We start from the raw sequence: 13241 nt of genomic DNA on the forward strand, positions 1-13241 counted from the left end.
CCCCTATCTATACCTTGTGGCTAATAGCCACTGATGGACCTCTGCTATGACATCAACTAATAAGTATCAAGCCTGTTCCTACAGCCCTATCTGGCTTCTTTTCCTGACCATGCTAGAGTATGATGTAATTTTCTTTGTCCAGCTCCAATGAGATCTAAGCGGCATACACATTCCCAGTTATGAAAACAACTGAAAATGGAAGAAGAAGACGAAGAAGAAGAGATTGGATTTATACCCCGCCCTTCACTTGGAGTCTCAGAGCGTCTTACAAACTCCTTTCCCTTCCCCTCCCCACAACAGACACCCTGTGAGATGGGTGGGGCTGAGAGAACTCTGACACAAACTGCTCTTTCAGGAACAGCTGTGCCAGAGCTTGTGACTGACCCAAGGTCACATCAGCAGGTGCAAGTGGAGGAGTGGGGAATCAAACCCGGTTCTCCCAGATTAGAGTCCACACACTTAACCACTACACCAAACTGGAAGAAACGGGAAGGGGGAACTTAACCCAAACTGAACTGAATTAACCTAAAGGTTAAGAAGATATGAATGCGTAGGCCCAATAATTCTGTTAGTAAAATTAAAAACATTAAATATTGACAGATATACAGAAATATGCATGCATTTATTAGAAAGTAGATTAAAAAACAGATATTGGCCCTGGTGATAGTCTCCATTAAGAATCAAATTGTACAGTAACAACCAAGAATGACCATTATTGACCCTGACCATATATGTTTTGGCCCATTGGCCTTCTTCAGTGGTCAAACAAATGATATTACAGAACAGCTCCTGACATTACAATGCAACAATCACTTCTTATAAACTGACCAAAATGAAATTTTTAACGATTATTGTCTGTGCCCAAAGGCAAAGATATTAATCAAAGACCTCATTCTCGATAGTTTACTGCCATGGTCAGGTACTCTCTCCTATAGTAATGGTTCAATTGTGTACCTTTCTCACTTGGTCAGAAAGATTCAAAGCAGCTAGGAGCCAATAGTGATGTAATAGTTACATATTCCCTCATCCATCTCTTTATCTTTGCAATAAATAACAATTGGCCCAAGATCACCCATGAGCTTTCTGAATCCAAATATCCCCATTCCTTGTCTGACACCATCAATTACCATACTGGTTCTCAACATTAGGAACAAGCTCTTATATTGACACAGATCAAGCCTGCCTATCTTCTGACCCTCCAAGATGAGCATAGTTCACCAGGAGCTCAATAAACCGTTCTTGGATGACTACCTGGAACTGAAAAAGAAGGTCATTAAATACCTGGAAAGCTACCATATATATCTGGTGGGATGCACTCAGTTTGATGGATTACAAGTTCCACAGGCATGATATAAATAAGAGAACTGCTATGAATCTCATGAGGTGACCTTGGGTCAGTGACTATCTTGCAGCTTAACCTACCTCACAGGATTCGGGGGAGGAGATGATGAAGGGCTCAGGTACATTATCCTGAGCTCCGTGAAGAAAGGGTGGGATGAAAATTAAATAAGAGATTGTTACTTTACCTAATAGTGTGAAAGAATGAATAGAATGAGTCCATATTATCGTGTGTATTGACTATTTGCCATCTCTCTGCTGATCTTACACAACCTATTAATTTGAATTATCACATAGCTTCCCATGATTTGCCTAGACATTCCCTGAGATTTTTTCTGACATGATTTATAACATCCCTATTGTGACAGCACATACACACAATTAGGTTGAATCCACCAGTATTGCCCATCTTAGAAATGCTTTCATGATCTAATATTAACCCACCATCTTTTAGCATGGTCTCACTATAGATGTACAAAGCATACTTTCCCCTCATAACACTACCAGCATCCATCCTATTCCATCTTAATTCTGTTTAATATCAAGGATATGATACATCACTGAGTCATTAATTTAAAGCAGTTCTCTTGAATGCTTGCAAAGGGAGCATCATTTTTTCTCCCACAGATACACCAGGACCTCCAAACAATATAGCCCTTGCTCCCACTTATTCATATGTGGTTTTATCAGTATCCACCTCCTGTATCAATTCTGTATTTTCAAAGTCCAAAAGTTTATTACGGTCATAAGACCAGTCACAATAAATACAGATAAAAGAACAATTTAAAATGAATACATAAAAGATATGGGGATATATGTGTAAAAGACACACTCATATATGTGTAAATAACACACTCATTTCATTAATTTATTTCCCAGCAACTGACGTTTCCTTCATCAAGTGATACTGCTTTTTGAGTGCTATCACACAGAATTTTGCTACTGCATTTGATATAGTTCTCTATCACCTAATAGATATACCCGAAGATTCTATATTTTTAATTAAATGCTTTTCTTCACTTATTTCCCCCAAACCTATGAATCCTTCACATTTGCCTTAGTCAGAGCTTCTATTTAAAAAAAAAATACAGGCAGGGAAGTGGACATACAATTCTCCCCTCACTTGCTAGTACCCGGGACCCCGTGCTGTGATAAGCAATAGTTTGGGGCAGAAGGCATGCATGGCTTGCTTTCCTCTCTAACCCCATTACCGGCCACCACTGGTCAGTGGATCGGGACTGGGCCTAAGGCAGAAAGAACACCAGATGCACTGTTTGCCCCAAGGAGGGGGCTTACAGAGAAAAGGCCCATACAGACATTTCCTACTTCAAGACCAGCCCTTCTCAACTGGTCGAAGTTGGTCAAAGCTTGGAGTAGAAAGTGTGCAGCACGGCCTTCTCTCCCAAGCCCCCTTCATGTTATGTATGCAGGGAAAATTACATTGTCAGTAAGAACGTTCTTCTACTGATGATTATTTGACCTCCTTAAACTATTTTGATGTGAATTGTGGATAATTTTCCCTGCATATATAACATGAAGGCTTCTATATATTGAGCACTAGATGAAGCTGTATGGTACAACTGAAGAAGTATCAACGAAACGATGACTGGAATCCGGAGTCTTCGTCTCTTCGTCCTATGTCCTGTGTCCCAGCTTTTTTTGTACACTCTGTGTTGTTGTATGTCATATGTATACACTATATTGTTAGAGAATGAACTTGATATTCTGCTTTATGGAACTATATTTATTGCTACACACAATGGACTGTGCACACACACACATAGGCTCAGAGAACTGTACATTCCAAGTCACCTGTTGTGATGCAACACATAGAAGGTGCCTGCACAAGCCTTACATGTGAATAAGGTTTAGGCTACACAGTTACCAGCCTGGTGAAGAAGCACACACCTCCATTATTGTGAGCAGTAAGAAACAACAACTTGAGAAGAGACAGCCCCCATTGCAGATCTAGTTGTGATCACGTAGGACACATTACTGCTTTGTTCCTACATTGGTATTTCCTGCCAAATGGACATTTGGTTTACAATAGGATGGCCAGCTTTTATCAACACTTCAATGAAGCATCCTGACGCCAAGGTTTCACACCTGCCCAGATGTCTTCCTTGAGTAAGGTTTTAGATTTCAATATTGACCACTCCTTATAGGCAACCTCCCACTCCTATAGGTAACCAAATTGATTAGTTTTGGGACGGACTAACAGGAAGGTGGGTCTACAGGTTGGAACAGTTACCTCCCACCCAATGGACCACCTATAAAAGGTAGGGACCATTCACCTGGCCCTTCCTAGCTAGCAACCCCCGCAACAACCCATGTCTGCTTTATACTCTCCTTGAGTCCCTTGCTATCCCCAAACCCTTGCCTCTACTTTGATCTCTTGATCTGCAGTCAAGAGACCCACACATTCTGGCTGGTTCTAGTCGTGTGTAAATTCTCTTTAGATTTCTATTTCTTCCCATCCATTCTTCATAGGAACAACCAAGCTGCGAAGACAGATAAGTATCACCCATCATCACCCTACCTGCTAATGCAACAGTGCTTATTTTAATACTGTATTTCTAAGGAACTTGATTGAATGTGTGAGTGCATCAGTATTGTTTGTATGAGATTTATATTCTTTAAGTAAAAGACATTTATTTTAACAACACCAGCCTCGACTCCTTCTCTGGTAACCTTTGGTGGGAACAGGACCTTGGTATAAACCGGCAAGAACCCATTTATAAATTGCCAATTGCTGTAAATAAAGCAATTCGGCTAACAATATTGTATCTGTTTGTACACATTGTGTTATATAAATATTCTTTGCTCCTTTGCACTTCAGCATAGTGCCTTTGATTGCGTTATTTATACAGTGCTTTTTTTTGATTTTAATTTCCCCCAATCTTTAAAAATTAAGTTTCTCTGCAAACCGTAGAAAACCCCCAAATTTGTAAAAAAAAATCTCCCCTAGCAGAACCAGCCCCATTGTATAGTTTATTATCCACATCATGAGGTCCAAAGTCCAGCATTAGATATACTGATTTATTAGATATATATCGGCTGGAAATGTTCATACCATTAAGTCTTAAAACTGAGGTTTTTACTTTTGACCATTTTACATAGTCATGAGAGCGGGGGGGAAATCATTTACTTGTCACACGAGATTGTGACAGAACCAACGTAGCTTTTATTTTGACATAAACCCTCCATAATTGAAAACCTCAGCACAATGTAAAACAAGAACAGATGGCACTGCTCATCTACACAAAATCATTAATGCTTACTGCAAGTTCTCATGGTTTTAGATGGCCTCATTTAAATAAGTTTTATTTTCAGAAGGCAGCCATGTTGAATGGAGTTCTCTCAAGATTTTATGGGTCTTAAATTATCCCGTTTTCTATCAGCAGGTAACACAGGACTTAGTCTAACACAAGATGCAAGAGAGAAGTCATCTTCCTACTTTGGAGACCAACCTGTACTCAGTTTGTATAACCAGAGACAATGGTCAGGGGGTGGTTGTGGAGGAGACACAGAAACGTTAACTCAGAAAGTGACAATTTCCAACCAATTTTCCCAAACAAGAAAATGAGTTTTAAGCTAGAAAGAACTTGGGTTTGGGAGGCAGCTTAGGGGCTCTTTGCAAATTTTTAAATCTAAGATTCTTGTAATGTACAAGAACATTAATTAACGAAATTAACATTAATGTATGAAAACGTAATTAACAGAAAACTTCAAGAACATCTTCTGCATGCAAAAGCGATTTGAACAAGTCTCTCTCTCTCTCTCTCTCTCTCTCTCTCTCTCTCTCTCTCTTTTTGTTGCTGTTTTTAATTTCATGCCAGTTCAAACTCCAGGAGCTGGAGCTGGTCTAGCAGTATTTTATTTCAATTAACTGCCAGAATGAAGAAGACTGCAATGTCATAAATAAAAGTTAAGAGTCCATAAATTTAAAGAGGCATAAAATCAAAGAAAAGAAACAAACAGCCTATTAAAAAAAACCATGCAAAAAAAAACAACACCTCCAACTGCATATACAGTTTTCCTTATATTTACTAAGTCAAAGGTTCTTTTCAGTAAAAAAACAAACAAGGGATAAAGAAGGACGAGTGGCCAGTAGCAGGTCAATCCGTGGAGCAAGTGGAACATTTCAAATATCAAGGAGCTTTTTTTCAAGCAAACCTTTTTCGGGATGTCATTGATTGCACAAAGGCATTTCATTCCTTTCTTGCCATATGGACCTGGTGGTTTGAAGTCGGTTCTGAGAAAGACTCAGAAGGGCTTCTGCAAAGCAATTGGTGTTTATGGATACCTCATTACAAATTGTAGCAGCATTATAAAAAAAAATCCCTGTTATTTGTCAAGAGGGTATATACTATGGAGGCAAATCAGGAGGCAGTATACTATGGGGAGGGAAGGACCTATAAACACCACTTTTAGGAATACCGATAGTGCCTGTAACTCATGGTTCCTGAGACAATTTAAGTGTTAGAACCCCAACTATCCACAGGTCAATGGATGCCTGTTTTAAGAAGCCAGCTTACAAAAGGACAACTGCTAGGTACCAGTTTACATGTGAGAGAAACCATTCTTCTATTGCCTTCAATTTAAAATCCGTTCACTGATCAACCTGAAATTTATTGCTGTGTCACTGGCATGAAAAGTGTGTGTTAAATAGGAGTCTCTTTAAAATAGTAATTCACATTTTGGACACCACAAAACACATACATAGATAATCCCACATTGCAGATGCAAATCAGGAGGCAACTGTGGCTCTCCATTTAAGTGGCACAACTTCTCCATAGCAGCTTTTTCCCCCCTGAACTTCATATTATTTCTGTTTCTTACTTTCCTATCAGCATCCTGCAAGCAACAAAACTACTTGCTTCCCTAGCACAGGTTTACTGAACAATGCTGATAATTTATTGCTTTAAGCTATTTTACAATAAGATGTTACCATTGTGCCTTACAAATTGGAACAGGCAAGAATTTTGATCAGGACAAACTATTGCCAGCAAATTTCATTGCAACCTTTTCACCATTACAAAACCTGGCTGATCCCGGAGCTAATGCGATGACACTCAGGGGTGAAAGGTAGAGATACTGAGGAAACATGCTCAAAAATTCCATTTTTTGTGCTTCTTCCCTTTTCAGAAAATTTAAAAGATGTATCTAAGCTGCTCTGAGCCCGAAGATTTATATCCCACTCTATTCCAATAAAATAGAGAGGGAGCCATGCTGATGCACAAGTAATCTGGAGAAAAGACTGACTTCTGGCATAAGTTTTGTTAAAATGTACAGCTCATAAAAAATAATTTACAAAAATATTAACATGGGGCAAAGGCAGGCTTAAACTGTTTAGCAACACTCTTCTCAAATATCTTTCCCTGGACAGGATTGTGTTGAGGAATAACCAAGGGGCTTCAGTAAAGGTCAATTTCAAAATTACAAAGACAGTATACTATGAGTAAAACCTTAAAAGCTCTGCAAAAGCAGGAAAAAAAATGTTGTATATATCAGAAGCCGAATGCAACTCAACTGTAATACAGGCTGCTACATGTAGTTTAATATTAGGGACAGACAACTGGAAGCCCAGAAGTCCAATCTGATTATGGGACATCCCATATGGCTTCCAGGACAGCCTTCCATAATGAAGACCCTGCCCCACCATTACATATCATTTGCTCTCTCGTATAAAGTGTGTGTGTGTGTGGGGGGGAGATCTGGCTTCCAAACTCCCTCCTTCAAAGTGATCAGCAATGGAGACTCTGCCAGAGATTCCTGTATTAGACGCCTCGGCTGCCATTCCCCCATCAGACAGCTAAAAGCACAGGGAAATAAAATCTGTTGCATGGAACACAATAATGTATGATCTTAATAGGGCACAGGGGAATAAAATCTGTTGCAGGGCATACAATAATGCATGATCTTAATATGTTCCCATGAAACAAATCAAGGAGCTGAAAAATGAGGGGGGGGGAGGAACCATTGAATTATTCTAAAATCTGAAAGAACACTGAAGAAAATGAAGACTCGCTGGCTGCTATTATAATACCGCTTCTGAAAGAGCTCTCATTATAACCTGCATAGCAACAGGAAGAGGAGCAAATCTTCAATACATTTTGCAGGATGGTTAACATTCATCGCAGGGGACTTTCTACTAGTTTTTTGCTTTCTTAAGAACTAACGAGGTGTAGTGGTTATAGTGCCGGACTGGGATCCGGGATCCCCAAGCTGGAATCCCCCACCCTGTCATGGAAGCTTGCTGGGTGACCTGGAGCCAGTCACACACTTACAGCCTAACCTACCTCAGAAATCTGTTGCGAGAGTAAAATGGAGGCAAGGGTGATGTCAGCTGCCTTGGGGCATACATGAAGTGAATAAATAAATGAAGTCTCTCACGTTGTTCTATGTATTATACAGGGGGGAAAGGCTCTAACAAGCAGGGAAACATTTACTTGGACAGCACTCCAATAAGGCAACATTGCAGTATTATTCTGTCAGTTTTTCAAGTAATTTTTACATACTAAATACAAGCTCCTCCCTCGAAGCATTTATATAGCTGGGTTGAAGATTGATGGCAGCCTATTTTAAGACTACAACACGTGCACAAAGATTTATTATATTAAATGTTCAGAACATATCAAAGCCAAGCCTGAAACACCTGCCCAGATTAGTTTTATACTGTACACAGACATCTGTGTCATGCAAAGCTAACTATTTTGCTCAGATTTCAATAAGAGACATTCTTTACCATCCCAAAGGGACTTAAAGGAAGCCCTGCAATAACCCGTGTAAGCGCCTCTTTCCTTGCAGATGATACATCATTAGTGGAGTAACTCTTGTGGTAGCAAAATAAACATACAAGGCAGGATATAAAAGAAGCCATAGATTAAATTAGGCCATGACCCAGCACATGTCCCCTTTGTTCTCTTTCCAACCTCTGGTAATCCTGACCAAACCACTCTATTCTACTCACTACGAATGATGGCTCATTGGGCAGATTAACAAGGTGGCATCTGTTTGAGTGATCAAAACAGAAAGACATGCAGGGTCTGGGTCTGCCTGCAAACCTCTGCTCAGTTAATGCATTTGTGCTTCACGAGATTTCTCCTTGCAACAAAGTGCTCTCCAGCTTATTTTCAATTTAAAGAAACCTGCACTCACTCCGAAGTCCCCAATTGGTTGTGGAAAAAGGTAAGAGATGAGTTTGCTATACAAACTCTTAGAACCTCCTCCTTCTTTGACATGCGGTTTTAAACACTATGATTTTGAAAGGGGGAAAAAACCCACGCCTAATTTTATTTTTAAATCAAGGCCCAGATTACAAAACACAAATTTAAGTTTTAATTGGGGTGCAACTACATGCTTAGACCAATGCACTTGGCATTACTTGTTAAAGAAGACTGACTGTAAGTGCACACCGTTTCTTTTAGTAAGGAGAAAAATCTACATCCTGCTCAGCAGCAACAAGACTGATGCTACTGATCTTATATTGAAGGCTTTTCACAACTGCACAGGAGCAGCGGCATAAGACTATTAAAACACCTTGGGTCTAGGGATTTGGTTAGAAGGCAACATGAGGCACAAATTACCTCTATCCATTCTAGTTGCAACTCAAACATTTCTTGCCAGTATGATGCCAGTTTGGTTGTAGTGGTTGGGAGGGCGGACTCTAATCTGGGAGAACTGGGTTTGATTCCCCACTCCTCCACATGCAGCTGCTGGTCTGACCTTGGGTCAGTCATGAGTTCTTTCAGAGCTGTCCTTGAAAAAGAGCAGTTTCTGTCAGAGCTCTCTCAGCCCCACATACCTCACAGGGTGTCTGTTGTGGGGAGGGGGAGGGAAAGGAGTTTGTAAGCCACTCTAGACTCCGAGTGAAGGGTGGGGTATAAATCCAATTTCTTCTCCTCCTTCTCCTCCCCCCCCTCCTCCTCATACAGCACAATCTACAAGTGTTATCAACAGGGGGGAAGCCATGGTTATAAGACATTGCTTTCCTTCATTATCACTGAATGAACTATTCAGCATCATAGCTGAAGTTTGTGAATTAAGAAATTATTTTATCTGTTGAATTTTAAACATTTTGGACAGTGACAGACATTTGATAGCAGGCGGCTGCAATGGCTGGTTGGCCGCTTTATGAAGCAGCGCCATCTGGAGGCTATTCTCAAGAAAAGCAGGAAAGGTCTTTCCATTGGGAAATCTATTCACTTAGGTCTAATCTGTTCCTGTAGCTGGTTGGCTCTCTTTACCACTTTATTTACCTTGAAGCCAGTCTTGTTTGTAAGAGCACATTGGCGACTCTTAAGTGTTTCCTCCATTGCCACTACCAGCTGCAAATTCAGTGCCATATTCTTGTATTCTGAAACTAGAAGCAATCTTTTTTTTTTAACAATTTTTTACAAAAACAGAATCAAATACGGAGGAGCAGTTAGCCAATAATGTGCTCTCTCTCATTCCTCCCCCCCCCCAGGTTCATCATCAGATTTTCAAAACCAAAGGAGACTGGATGGGCGGAGGGGGGTGCATTAACGACGACTAGTTTTGAAGGAAATTTAGACCATCAACACTGCAAATTTTAAAGAGGTGGACTATAAGAACAGCCTGCCTTGGATCACAAGAAAACAATTCTAACAGTGGCCAGCGAGGAGCCACCAGTGGCTCACGCCAATCACAACAGTACCAATACCAGAGATCACTCACAGACAAGGTAGTGATTTCTGCACACTTTGAAGACTCCCCAGGTCTGCAGAAACACATGATTAAGAAATTAATCAGGAGGAACACCTCATCACCACTGTCCCAAAAAAGTCTCATTAGAACTACACAGGGCACCTCGACCACTGAAAGCAGCTGAGGGTCAGGTGAGTGGGGGGAAAGCAGAGGAAGACAGGAAACTGGCCTGCCCAATCTCCGGAGAGGTTACAGGATTCTGAAAGGGGATAGGTGGATTTCCACATTATTTGCTCTCCCTGCCCCCGTCTGATTACTTAAAATCTCCCTCCCTTGTACTTTTGATTACAAGATTCTGAGAAAAGGCCATCATCTTCATACGCTGCTTGTGATTTTCCAGGGGCATCGTGGTGCTGCTACTGCAAACGGGATGCAGCTACACCACATGAGCACGAGGTCTGATTAAGCAAGGCAACTGCTATGTTCGTACTACAAAGTTGAACATGAGAGATGAGGGGCTTTTCCCACCTCCATTTCCTATTTGTCCAAAGACTACTTGGACTCTCTGGGATTAGCCATAGATCTGAATGTGAAAGCGGGCAATGTTTCAGACACTTATGAGTGTCCCCACAAGTTTCTAAATTAAAATGTGGAGCTAACAAGTGAAGTTCTGCAATGCTATGACATTAGGCCTTTGCTCACTGCTAGAACCAGAGCTCCCTCAAGTGGCCCAAGGATTAACTAGTCCAAATTCAACCTCAACAAGATCAGAACGAGAAGACACTAAGAAAGGAAAGATAGGCCTGTGGTTTACAAACTTTCTAGTAATTCCCACCCAGTGCTGCTGCATCAGTCTTAAGAGTATGAAATCAACTTGGGTTCTAAGGATGACATAATTGCACAACATTACTACTAACAAGATTCATATATTCCACTGCAGAGGGCTAAGGCACTTCACATGCATTACCTCAGTGCAAGGTAAGTTTGTATTATTATCCCCTTCTTCAGATGGCAGGGCTGAAAGAATAGTTTCTGACTAAGCATCTTTAGACATCTCAGATTGCAGAAGGCACTGCTTGCACACTTTCAGGCATATCTCCATTGTCATACGGATGAAAATATAGGGTTTTTTAAATATAGGGTTCGGGAGCCGCACTTGCATAAGTTCACATGCATCACCAACAAATATTCAAAATTATGCCCTCGGTTCCTGACAAAAACAGTGCATTTATTCAGTTTTATGTATTTATTGATTGATTGATTGATTTGATTTTTACCCCGCCCTCCCTGCAAGCAGGCTCAGGGCAGCTTACAAAAGATAAAACATAGAACAATTATAACATAGACAAAACCGTATAAAACCATACACACAATCTGAAGTGCTAAAGGGCTAGCTACCGTAGTTAGTTGTAATTAGTACCCAGAGATGGCGGCAGTGATATAGTAGTGTGTGCTTTGCTCATCAGTTTCCCATTCTTATCCTATATATACGGCTGGTACAGGCTGTAATTAGGGCACGGGCTCTATCTTTCTCAAGTATCATTATGATCCTTGTTAAAGTGTTGTTGTTGGTGTTATCCACATAAAACAAAGAAGTAAGCAGGTAGCTACACAAAACAGAAAAGTAACATACACACACACACAACCCCATGGACGAAGGTTGTGGCTTTTACAATGCCTAACACTGCATATAAACTGCTGAATGGAGGATCCCATTAAAAAACCCACATATTTGGGGATAGCTATTTTGTTTTCAAGGGAATACCTTTTTTTGTTTTTGAGGGAATAGCTTTTTTTTTTAGAGAACAGCTTTTTTAGTTTTGGAATTATCTAGATATCATATTAAAGGTGATGAAGATATTGATTATAGTTTTAATATTTTTATTTGTATTCCACTAGTATTTAAATATTTAGTAAGAATAAAATTTAGATTTAGACAAAGGATTAAGACAATATTCAGGCTTTAACAATGATTTAATTTTAATGTAGATGTTTAACGGCTAAAGATGTAATCTCTTTTATTGTTATCGCTAACATTAGGGAAGTTATTGTTTATTCTTTTAAAGAGATAATCTATCCCAAAACACTGTAATATTGATGTTTTATTGTCTGCTTCTGTAATTGAAATATGTAATACATCTGATAATACATTTGATTTTACTTGTTGTATGTAACAACTCATACTATTTGATAAATTTGATGAATCTATATTTCCCCCTACCCCTCCTTCCCTTTTATATCCCACTTTTTTCAAGAAAATAAAAAATAATAATTAAAAAAGCAAACATTCAATGTTACTTGCAAGTAAAAAAATTATCTTGAATCGGGGGCACTAATGAAGGGGAAACAGGCTGCTTACCTGTAACTTGTTCTTCAATTTGTTACCTGTGCACTGACACTGATGGGCCTGGGCCTGCCCAGAGCTAGGATTTGGAAATGTCTAAAGCTGGCTGTCATGTGTGGAGGTCTGCCCCCAGATTTGCAGCTAGGAGTGAGCATGCCCAGAGTGGGAGAAGCCATGTCTTCCTGCTCAGTTCCTTCTAAAATGTACAGGGAGGCCACAGCAAATTAAAGAGGCACCGGTTGCAGGGAAGATGGGTGGCAACCACTCAAAGAACAGCTACAAGCAAGCAATCTGTTTTGTCTCCTTCATGGTCTCCAGGCATCAGACTGATGGGTACAGATTAGCAAACTGACCTCCCTGGAGGTGAGTACAGGTGCTACAATTAAAGAGAAAATGTAGCACTACTAAGCCGAAGGAGGCAGCTGTAGCCCAGCTGGGCATAATGCTCCAAGAGAAAAACCTCAAGGAAAGGATTCCCAATTGATGGTGCTGCCACAGCAGATGAAAGAGAACGGAAGGGGAGGTTTGTCCTGCACTGGGCATGCACGGTCCAAGCTGTGACCTTGAGCAGGAGGAGATCTCTCTCCTAAAAGCTAGCTCTAGAAGTTTCCCAGTCCTAGCTCCAAGCAGACCCACAGCCCATCAGTGCAAATGCACAGGCGACCACTCCAAGAAGAAGTGTTCATATTTGTTAACAAACCTCTGACCATTTTCCTCCAAATCATTCCTCAAGCCAGTTAATACTTCACTTACCAGCTACCCAACTTCCAAAGCTGTGGCTCCTCAGACGCGCTATATCCTTGGTAATTGGTTAGGCCAGGCCTATGCCCGTTATGCTCCACCAAACCTACGGGAACCATGTATGGCAACCTTTCAGATCCTTGACCAT

The 13241-nt window shown here is 40.5% G+C and overlaps 1 protein-coding gene across 1 annotated transcript in view; it reads right to left on the reverse strand.

The window, feature by feature from the left end:
• The window catches only part of ACBD6 (acyl-CoA binding domain containing 6), a 184234-nt gene that overhangs the window by 142900 nt on the left and 28093 nt on the right, over window positions 1-13241 (reverse strand). The window lies entirely within an intron of this gene.

Source organism: Gekko japonicus, unplaced genomic scaffold (genome assembly GCF_001447785.1).
Source record: "Gekko japonicus isolate JY-2015 unplaced genomic scaffold, Gekko_japonicus_V1.1 scaffold1665, whole genome shotgun sequence".
In the NCBI taxonomy this organism is placed as follows: domain Eukaryota; kingdom Metazoa; phylum Chordata; class Lepidosauria; order Squamata; family Gekkonidae; genus Gekko; species Gekko japonicus.